We start from the raw sequence: 10,975 nt of genomic DNA, 5'->3' as shown, positions 1-10,975 counted from the left end.
ATGCAAGCCTGAGTCGAGCTTGGGCCCTTTTGCTGGTCTTGAACTCGCAACCTTGTGGTCTTGAGTGAGTGGCTGCAGTACAGGCATTTAACCACTGCGCCACTAGGGCACTAGTATATCCCTTTTACTAGTCCATGAACAAGTACTTTCTTAAATCTTCTTTTTTTCCCTCTCCCTCAAAGTTCTTCTATTATTTAAATAACTCTGATGTATCAGTCTAGTCTTCTCCGTTTTAGCTAACACTAATCTAGAATAATAAAGAAAGTAAAAAAAGAAAAACAAAACAAAACCCTCTATACAAAATATATTTTATGACATCCCTCTACCTGGATGTCATTGTCTTTAGTTTCTTTAGACCTATAGATCAAATAGTACAATTTTAGTCAGCTTGAAATATAAAGTCTTTTAATAATGTCCCATCTACTTCTGAAGGAAAACAAAAAACAAATGCAATGTCCTTATACCAGATCTTGACTTGTGCCAAACCTAAAAGGTTACTTTGTTCTAAAATAGCTGGAAAAGCTATCTCAGAACTACAGTCCGTCCTTGCCTTACGCGGGGGATCCGTTCCGGATCCATCCGCGTAAGGCAAATTCCGCCTATGCTTGAGCCCCATTGGAAACAATGGGGCTCGTGCACGGCGGCGCGGCAGCGTAGGCGCACGCGGGGCACAACGGGCACACGCGCCCATTCAATTGAATGGGACGCGCCGCCCCTTCCGCCCTGCATGCACCCCGCGGCTTGAGCGTGTATGCTCAAGGCTGCATATGGCGCGCCCGCATATGGTGCAGGTGCACTGTACTAGATTTTGAACAAGTGCTTTGGCTCCTTGTAAAACTACAGTCACTTTTCTGTTTTTGCAAGGGATCCATTCCGGACCACACCGCGAAAATGGAAAATTGCCGATATTCAAGCCCCATTGGCTTGAGTGGTGGCACGTGCCCCTCTGTTTGCTGTCTGTGAACATGCAAGAGACACGGATTCCAAAGCGGAGGGGCAACTGTATTCTTGTCATTCGAACAATACAACTGATTCACAACCAGAAACATTTCAGAAAATGTGAGGAACATTTTTTTTCTAGGGACCTAATTCCTGCATCATTTTAACTGTGGCTGGGACCAAGGGATGAGTGTTAGAGTCCAAAATGTAACAAAAAGAGTCAGTGATATTCCTACTAATTAGAATATTTTACCACCCAAGTTTAGACTGAAATCTGGAAGAGAACTGGAGCCCCCACCTCCATATTGTTCATCTCCATGGAGTTACTAATGTCATTTTCTTTCTTTTCTTTTGTGACTTTCAATCAACTCCAGCTTATGATAACCCTATTCTAGCGTCTTCTTAGCAAGATACAGAAGAGATTTTCCCATTGTTTTCATCAGAGAGAGTGCAATTTGCTCAGGACTACCCAGTGAGTTATGTGGTTGAGCATGGATTTGAACCCTGATCTCCCAAGTCCTAGGAGATTATCACACATGACTTACCCTGTCTTTCCCACAATGGGATACATGTGTGTTTAACTGTCAATAACAGATCTTATCGCAGTCTCCTGTGGCCGGGCATATGCAGCCCATATACAACCTGGGTTTATCCTGTGGCTTTTCAAGGATGGGATTTTTCCGTGCTTCAAAACCTGCAGGATAAACCCAGGTTGCATATGAGCTGCATATGCCCTGCCACAGGAGAATGTGGTACGATCCATTATTGACAGTTAAATGTGTCTGCATCCCGGCAGGGAAAAGACGGGATAAGTCATGTGCCATAATCTCCCTAGTCTGACATTCACACTACTAGATCATGTTGGTTCACAATTTCTTTCTTCTTATTGTTATTCTATAATTTTTCAGTATTTTAGACTGAGGAGGTTTAAGAGTCCAGTCCTATATAACCTGGATATGGTGAAGCCACAGCTAGCATGGTGTAGTAGTAAGAGCATTGGACTATGACTTTGGAGACCAGGGTTTGAAGTGTAAAGCCCCATTGAGAATAATGGGTCTTATATGTGAGTAGATATGTGTAAGAGATAACCTGTAACATTTATAACTTGTGTTTTTCATTTTGGTTTTTGATTTCTACTGAACCTCTAGAAAATAATAAAGCTATCTGGCCAACTTACAACAAATAACAATTTTATAGTCAGTTCACTAAAGACTGATAATGCCCTGACAGCATGTTATTTCCTAGGGATCTGTAAGCTTCAGAGAAAGGAATGTTGCTCCTGAGATGCAAGAAGTGACAAGAACATAATTTACACTCCTTAGCATTTGTGGAGGGGAACGGTCATATCTATGTTATAAACAGGTACAGTGAATTAACTGCACTATTCCTTTCAGCACATTCCAACATCCTTCTTCCATCTCTGTCTTTGACCTAGCAAAAACACTGCTACAAACCTACACAGGGTGCCCAGTCATAGGCCTGCATAAATTACAGCCTTGAACTTGTTAGTTATTACCAATGCATCATAATCAAGCTTTAACACTGCAGACTAAATGTCATTGAGCATTCTATCCAGACCTGTAAAATTGTTGGGGAGTTTTTTAAGAGGAACCTGTCAGAATCCTTTCAGCAAACTATGGCCTGTTACAGACTGCCCAAATAAAGCTGTTTTGGGTCTCTTTGGAGGTATGCTATTTAAATGATGCATGGGTCCTAAGAGTCAGGAGGTCACGCCAAAGCCACACTCCATTCCTAAGCACTGGAGTGCAGCTTTGGTGCAGCTTCCGGATTCTTAGGATGCATGCATCATTTAAACAGCATACCTCCAAAGAGACCCGAAGCAGCTTTATTTTGGCAGTCTGTAACAGGAGTCCCAGAATTTCCTATGGAAAACCAGAATCACTAAAGTGGTATCAAACTATGGTAGCAGTGTAGAATGGATAAAACAGATAAAAAGCCAAATACTGAATGAAGAGTAAAACAACACAATAGAGAACAATAAAATCAAATAGGTTGCACTTCCTAGGCTTTACTTTCCAAGCTTCTGGCTCTTGGGTAGCACATCAGACTGCAGCAATTCAGCCTGGAACTAATAGCAGCAAAAGTAATCATCTACTTTTCTTATACTAAAGGAGGTCAGTTTATACTTGCCAGATGTAGGGTATATCAGGTTTTACCCCAACTGTTGCCCAGTATTCCACTGTGGATTTGGGAGTTTTCCTTGTTAGTACAACAAATTTTCTCAACTTTCTTTAGAACATTATACCAAACTGTGTTCCATCAGCAGTCTTACATTTGGAAATTGGCTGTTCTTCTATAGAATGCACTGCATGGAGACAGGCATTAGTACTGGCTGAACCTCATGCTTGCAGGCCCAGAGAGGGATTGTGTTAACCTTACAGAGAAAGACACATATAGAACATAATTGTCCAAAGCAATTAAAGAAAAAAAATTAGAGATTAAGTCTCTCACACAATTCCTCACTTGAAAAGAAATGCCCATCCTCAGAAATACAAGCAAAGAAAAATCTAGTGCATAGAACAATATATCATAATAGGAGGCTCCCAAAGTAACATGTACTCTGGTTCAGCTGCTGTTCACAAATAAGCAAAGCCTCTGGAGTCTCTTACAGTCTTGTATTCAGTCTGGACCCAGCTGCTATTCTGTTTATCAGAGCAAGTCCACCCAAAATTGTTTGCAAATAATATCTTTTTTGATTACTGGCACTTTTTCATACAATAATTATTTGCAAAGATTAATTTCTCCATATTATTTGAATAGGCATACTATTTGTCCCAACAGTTATGATAATGCATACACACATATAAATCCTTTGAATCTTTTGGATTTTCTTCTCAAATTGGCATCTGCTGTTGCTGAAAGAAAGTGGGTTGGCATGGATTTCAGCCCCATGATAATTTGGTGGGTTTTTTTTTTTTTTCATCTTTTGTAATTTACTGGGTGTATATTAAAACTCACTGCATCTACTGTTGATAAGAAGATTAACATTATATAAGATATTTATATTTCAGACATGCACACACCTGGATGGCATACATTACCAAGTGGATACCACTTTAGACTATTCATCTCTTAGCCCATGCGTTCTACCACTATCCAAAGGATTTCTGTATAAAGAATATAGGCCAAAAACCACTTGAGGACTTAGGAGTTTAGTGCACAGCTAAATAAGCCAGTTTACCTTGCCTGCCTAAAACCAACCTAAAACCCGCCTAAATTCTACCAAAATCCCAACTCAGCTAGCCAATTTGCAAAGCCGGGAAGCTCCCAACTTTGCAAATCGGCCATCTGAGCACCGCTGGGAGCCAGGTTTTAGGCAGAAGGCAACATCGGTGGAAAATACATATGATAATATCCAGCTGAATCCCGGAAGAGGATTCAAACTGGGCAAGGTAAAATGGATCATTTAGCTGTGTGCTAAACTCCTTACATCTTCAGAACTGGACGTATGTGTGCAGGAATCAAACTGAGCAGTTTCTTAATATCTGCATTTAGCAAGGGGCTGCTGTTATGTTGCTACATAGAGGAGCCGGCAAAGTGATCATTGACCATTAGGACACTCTTGACGATGTCCCACCGTGCACCTTTGCATCTCCATAATTCACTAACAGAGATTCTTAGCCCTTCTGCTACTTAGCTATGTAAAATTATATAATCTAATGTAGAGCATGATAAAGAATTCCAGCCATGATTTTATTTGGACTTCACCCAATATGCACAATTTTCAAGTTGAAATCCACAAGAGCCCTACCAATATACATGGTACCACAGCCTAATTCAGGTGAAAGATTTGGAAGTACCATTAAAAGAAACTAAACTGTTCATTCTGTGTACACACACGCATGTGCCTTCAAGATGTATGTTGACTTTATAGAAACCAGTTTCTTCCTCTGAAATATAACTTACAGCTCCTGGTGTTCATTGGCAGTCTCCCATTCAAGCACTTACCAGGGCTGACCCTGCTTAACTTCCATGACCATATGAGATCTGGTACCTTTAGGGTATTTAATCCTCCATTTTTAATTTATCAGTATATTTTAATCATTGGGGAAACTAGAAGACTGCCTTAATGAGTGTCAGATGAGTGTTGTAGACAGTGACTGGCAGCTTTCCCTAATTTCAGACAGGATCGTTTCTTAGCTTAACTGGAAATGCCTGGGGTTGAATCTACAAACTTCTAAATGTAAAGCATGTGTTCTACCATTCATCCATACCCACCCACCCTGGCCTTCTGTCTTCCCTTTTTGGTGTTCTTATATAATAGAAACTGTGGACCTTTGTTTATTTGAGCAATGGATGGAGCCTGTCTGTCCTTCCATTTGCTTCCGCAGTCCCAGGGTGATGAATGTTTTGTTCTGGCAAGAAAGTCGAAAGTAAGTCCAATACATCTGCTCTTTTTCTGGATGATGGATAGAATCACATTTGTCTCCCCCTTGCCATGATATGCCCCTGCACACATTCACATGAAGGCAGGTAATTTAATAGATAATCTTCTATTACACAGAAGAGTAATGGCTAGGCTTTACAATCCAATTAACATAATGAGGGAGGGGGTCACACATCCAAAAAGATGCTCTAACTTTCCCAGTCCAACAGTTGAGGCTGTGAAACCAACAATGTTTTATGAAACATTTATGAACATCCAAGGCAGGAAGTAGGGTGGCGGATTAAATGCCACCCCCATTCTCCAATAAATGGCCGGTTGATGGGATTTTAGGTCTTATAAAAAGGGGGGGTCTGTGTGTACTATGTGAGACTGGGACCATGTTGTAGAGAAATGTGCCTTCATCTAATCAACCTAGAAAAGTATAATACTGAATAAGATGTATTTAGAAAAAAAACATTAATCAAAATAGTTAACCATTACCATTTTCTTTCTCCCTTATAGTTGCTTTTCTTGTTGCTGTAGTTTCTATTTAAACAAAGTACCATCGTTGCAATTTGTAGGGACTATAACTTTTTGGAAGCATCACTCAAAAGCAACATTTGTGAAACGTTGGAAGTTTCCCTTTGAATGATAGTATCAGTCTCCTCAAGAGCCCAAGGACACAAAAAATGTCAAGTTCACTTTATCTGAAACAAAGGGGGCTTTTTTGTTCTATTTTTATTTTATTTTTTTAGGACCCACACATCTCTGTGAACAAGGTACTGTCAAACTCTAGTCTTGAATAAGTGATTTTCTTCAGCCTTTGAAATCTAAGTATGTAGACTCCTGCTGGTAAACTTAAGTTTCAATGTGACACTTTGAAACTTTAATATAAAAAGGGAGATTCTTTATAATGCATATCACTGTCTGATTTTCATAATTTGAATTTTGTTTATTTTTCTCCAACAAGCTTTGAAGCTGGCCACAGTGACATGGATACCCAGCCATAGTGACAATTCCTTCCTGCACATTCTACATCTTATTAGCCTCTGACCCTAATGGATTATTCAGAGGTCATTTAGGAAACATTAACAGTGTGAACAAGCTGCACAGAATATAGATTTCTGTTTTACTGTGTGAGAGACATAGATCTTAGCAAACAGACAAAAAGAGGGCCAGTGCAACAGGATGAGAGAATACAAGAAATAAAACTCCCCTGTGTTGCAAACCAAAGGAATCTTTTTAGACATAATTGTCAGAAAAATATCAATAGCATATTCTGCTAATGGAGACACAGCAACTGAAATATAATCAGTATATTTTTTTGCTCGGTTCAGACACCAGGTGATCCCGGTGTAATTGTTATGGTTTGTTTCTGATATGTGTAGTTGCCTTGCACAAAGCCCATTCATTTTCCAGACACATATGAAAGGACATAAACACTTGCCTTGCCATGTTTTAGGTTTTTTCTCAGGTGGTCAAAGTGGATATTCTTTTGTAGTGCAAGCATCTGGTGTTTGCTGAGTCTGTTAACTCTCTTCCAGATTGTTTTTCAGACTATTGACAAATTCACACAATCCAAATCATATGCATATGCAAATAACTGGATCCATGAATCTGCAGTGCAGCTGCCTCTGTACTGAAATAAGGCCAGTGAAATGAAGTTAGTGAGTTAAAAGTTGCTGAAATACTTTTAATGTTGTTATGACCCACTAAGCATGGTTTACTGTGGGAATGCAGCATATCACTGAACTGATGATGATGTGTTTCTGATGTTAGCTCAGGCAACCAAACAGGTGGCACATCCAGGTCAGGCACATGGATTCAAACATTGCAAGAAGCACCAAGAAATGGGTGTGTTGCACTTCTGCATTTCCTATTTCTCATACTATGTCCAAACAGGAAATTGCATGGGGGAAAGTGTAAGGATGTAAACAGCCACAATAAAGGAAGGGCAGACAATGGAAATTCAAAGCACCTACAAATCCACATATTGGCACTTTTTGAAATTTCCAAAGCTTATAGTTCCTGAGCAAATACAATATTGCACTGAGCTGTCTCCTTGATAAAGGATGTGAGAAATACTGCCTGGGACTTGTCAAATGAATGTCTTATCGAAGACTGAAATTACACGAAATCCAGAGTTTCCACATCAAGTCAGTTTTGAGCTATGACACTTGCCACCACTATTGTTTGAGAGCCGATACTTGAAACTCTTTTATAATAAAATGTAAGTAGTCTGACTGAGGGCTTCACATATATTGGTCTTGTACCATATTAATTCTCTGACCACAGCAAATTCCTCCAAACTCTTGTTGAAATGCATTTTTAAAAACAAAAACAAAGATTTAACACATCTATACAATTTTATATCTAACTTTGATATTGCCGTGAAATGGCACAAGTGGTTAAGACTGCATGTTTTTCCCTGAATTTTTAAAGATTTTTCAGACATGCTTTTTGCTTTAAGAGACCAAGCTTCCCAGCCATCACTCACGTAATTATTATATGCACCATCGATTCTGAAAGATTCATATTCTCTGCTTATATTTTTATTGATTGGGTTGGGGCAATTTTCTTGAAAGTAGAACAAGTACCTCAAGGTATTAAAAGAGCAGAAAGAAATTAATGTGACTTACAGATACACCAAATCCATTGGGTCTTCTGAGACAGACTTTTAGACAGCCAAGAGAGGGAAATTTTCTTCCATAGTGTGAATGAAAAGATAAAATAAGCAAGCCATTGATTTTGGCATGTTTAGATCATTTTTGTGCTTCTTATAATGTTTTGGAAGAACAGTTTCTCCTCCTAATGAGACAAAAATATAATCAAGTTAATGAAATTCTGCCTTCCAAAGGTACAGTTTACAGTGCTGAGAAAAAAAAACTGTTAGTCTTAAATTAGAAATGAGGATTCCAGAACTGATGTCTGAAAACATAATTACACTTTGTGGGTCCATAAGTGATTATCATGTAACCTGTTCTGAGGCAGAAATAATCATCCTTTCATTTACTCTGTAATGATATAACATTGTATAAATGGAACACTATATTGAACTTGCCACAATATGTATTAATTTAATTGGCAAGCAGTTGGCTGTGTACATAAGTGAAAATTACTTCTTTGTAGTATTTGTTTGAAAGATGGAACACATCTGATCATAGGAAATCAGTGCTCCTTCATGTAAAGGAGGCAGAGTGTGAACCTGATGCCACTCAGGGCTAATCTCCTTTTTGTTTTACCTTTTAAAAATGAACATCATCAACAACACACTTGCTATATGTTTTTCATTTCAGAAAAGAATCATAATTTACAGGACTACCTTAGGGAGAGCCAGGACTTAGAAACATTAGGCTCATTCTGGAGTTTGGAGCTCCACACTGGAAAAACACCACTGATTAGACCTTTACAATATAGAGAAAATATAATAAAGTTGTACGTGCACAAAGAGTTACAGTTATGTAATATACATAGTAAGGGATGTGGTGGCTTAGTGGTTAGGACCCCAAATCTGACAATCGTATGGTTGGATAGTTGGCAGTTTGAGGCCCAAATGCCACATGGTGGGGTGAGCTCCCATCACTAGTCCCAGCTTCTGCCAACCTAGCAGTTTGAAAGCATGTAAATACAAGTATATATAGATAGGTACGACTTTGGTGGGAAGGTAACAGCATTCCATGCAGTCATGCTGGCCACACGACCACTGGAGTAGTCTTCAGACAATACTGGCTCTTTGGCTTAATAATGGAGATGAACACCACCCAGTATAGTCAGTTATGACTAGACATTCATGTAAAGGGGAAACTTTTACCTTTACCTATTATATACATAGTACATAGTTTAACAGGTATTTATTGTCAGATTCACAGAACTGACAGTAGAAACCAACTAATGCTTTTCAGATTTATTAGAGTCATTTTTTTTAATAATTCTGGAAAGTGAGACTTATTGGTTTATTTATTGGAATTCTATTATTAACCTTTATAAAGCGCTGTAAATTTATACAGCGCTGTACATACAATCTTTTTAATTGGACGGTTCCCTGCCCGCAGGCTTACAATCTAAAAAGACACGACACAAAAGAAGAAGGGAGTGGTGGTGGGGAAGGGGCCTTTCTAGTAGGATAATACATATAAAATACATAGCAATACAGGAAATGATTCAATAAAACAGACAACAAAAGAACATCAAATAGCAAATATCCTGTCTCTCTATCCCAAAAATGGGGCTCAAGGGAGTTCACATTTCAAGTGAATAAAAAATACAATCAAAACACAAAATAGATTTTAAATATTCTAAAACACAATTAAATTAAGAATACAATTAATAACACCTCACTAAACTTTGAAGAAAATTTAGCCCACACCCAGTAGAAAGCCCTTTCCCCAGCATCCAAGTTGTCAGACATCCACCTTCTGCTGGCAGAAGGATAACAGGGAGCATAAATAGATTAAATAACAAATATGAAAGACATATCAAATGTGATAGCCTTAGTAGTTTTCCTTTACTATTAAACTTTGTGAAATCAGCAGTAGAAGTTCTTACCTGAATAATTAGATTTGCTAACTGGGGCTGAAATCCTGCACATATTTAGGAAAATGACGTCAGTGACCTTTAAACAACTGAATGGTTTGATTGCAACCTAGATTTCAGTAAAGTAACATTTCAGGAAAAGCATGGAAATAAAAACAGATGATAACTGAAACATCTGCTGTCTACTCTTCTTTGAGCATGGGCTGAGGTAATTTTCAGAACCCAAAGCTCTGAGCTAATAGCCTTATTTTCTTTTATCTCCATTGTCAAATCTCCTCTTCCCCAATCCTGCATTCTTCAACAAACCTGTTGCTTTCTTACACACAATTAAAATGTCTATTCTCACATCTTGCCACTAACTGGCAAAAGACCATTAGCTGAAGAGGGCATACTCATCAATGCAGAAATTCATCATGATCCTCCCCACTTTACCTTTATTATCTTTGGACCTTTTCACATTACATTATAACACCCTGATTCTACTTTAACTGCCACAGCAACATCCTATGGAATCTTTGGATATGCAATTTAGGAAGGGGGGTATTTAGAACCCTCTAGCAGAGAGCTCTAGTGCCTCACCAAACTACAAGCCCCAGGATTCCATAGGACAAAGCTATAGCAGTGAAAGTGAATTGTCAGTGCTGTGAGTGTGCAAGAGTCTTCTCCTTGTAGCTGATTTGTTCCCCCACACACATACTGTGGCACATGTATGTTACATTAGTTCATATGCCCACAGTTACGTTTATCCAGTACATGGAGTAACATTCCTTGGAGATGAACAAGGAAAAATGCATTGCCACTGGATTTTCACGTTTGGTTTGAAGTCTCATCTTTTCTTTTCTTTCTTTATGTGAGGCAACAGTACTCATTTTTAAAGAAGGTCGACAAAGTCATTCTCTTGATTGGTCCATCTGTGTGTAACATCCTCCTAATGGGTATGTATTTGTAATACCTCTCCTTCTTCTGTAGAAATCCCCCAAGAATTTTACAATTAAAGCCAATCTAGCATTACTTTTACAGAAGAAGGAGGGGCAGGAGGAAGAAGAGGCTTACTTGAATCACCAGGCTTATACAAATAAAAAAATGTCACCTACTGTCCTTTTAGACTTGGGTGTG

This window comes from Sceloporus undulatus, chromosome 5 (assembly GCF_019175285.1).
Source record: "Sceloporus undulatus isolate JIND9_A2432 ecotype Alabama chromosome 5, SceUnd_v1.1, whole genome shotgun sequence".
Lineage (NCBI taxonomy): Eukaryota > Metazoa > Chordata > Lepidosauria > Squamata > Phrynosomatidae > Sceloporus > Sceloporus undulatus.
Note: the sequence above shows the minus strand (reverse complement) of the source record.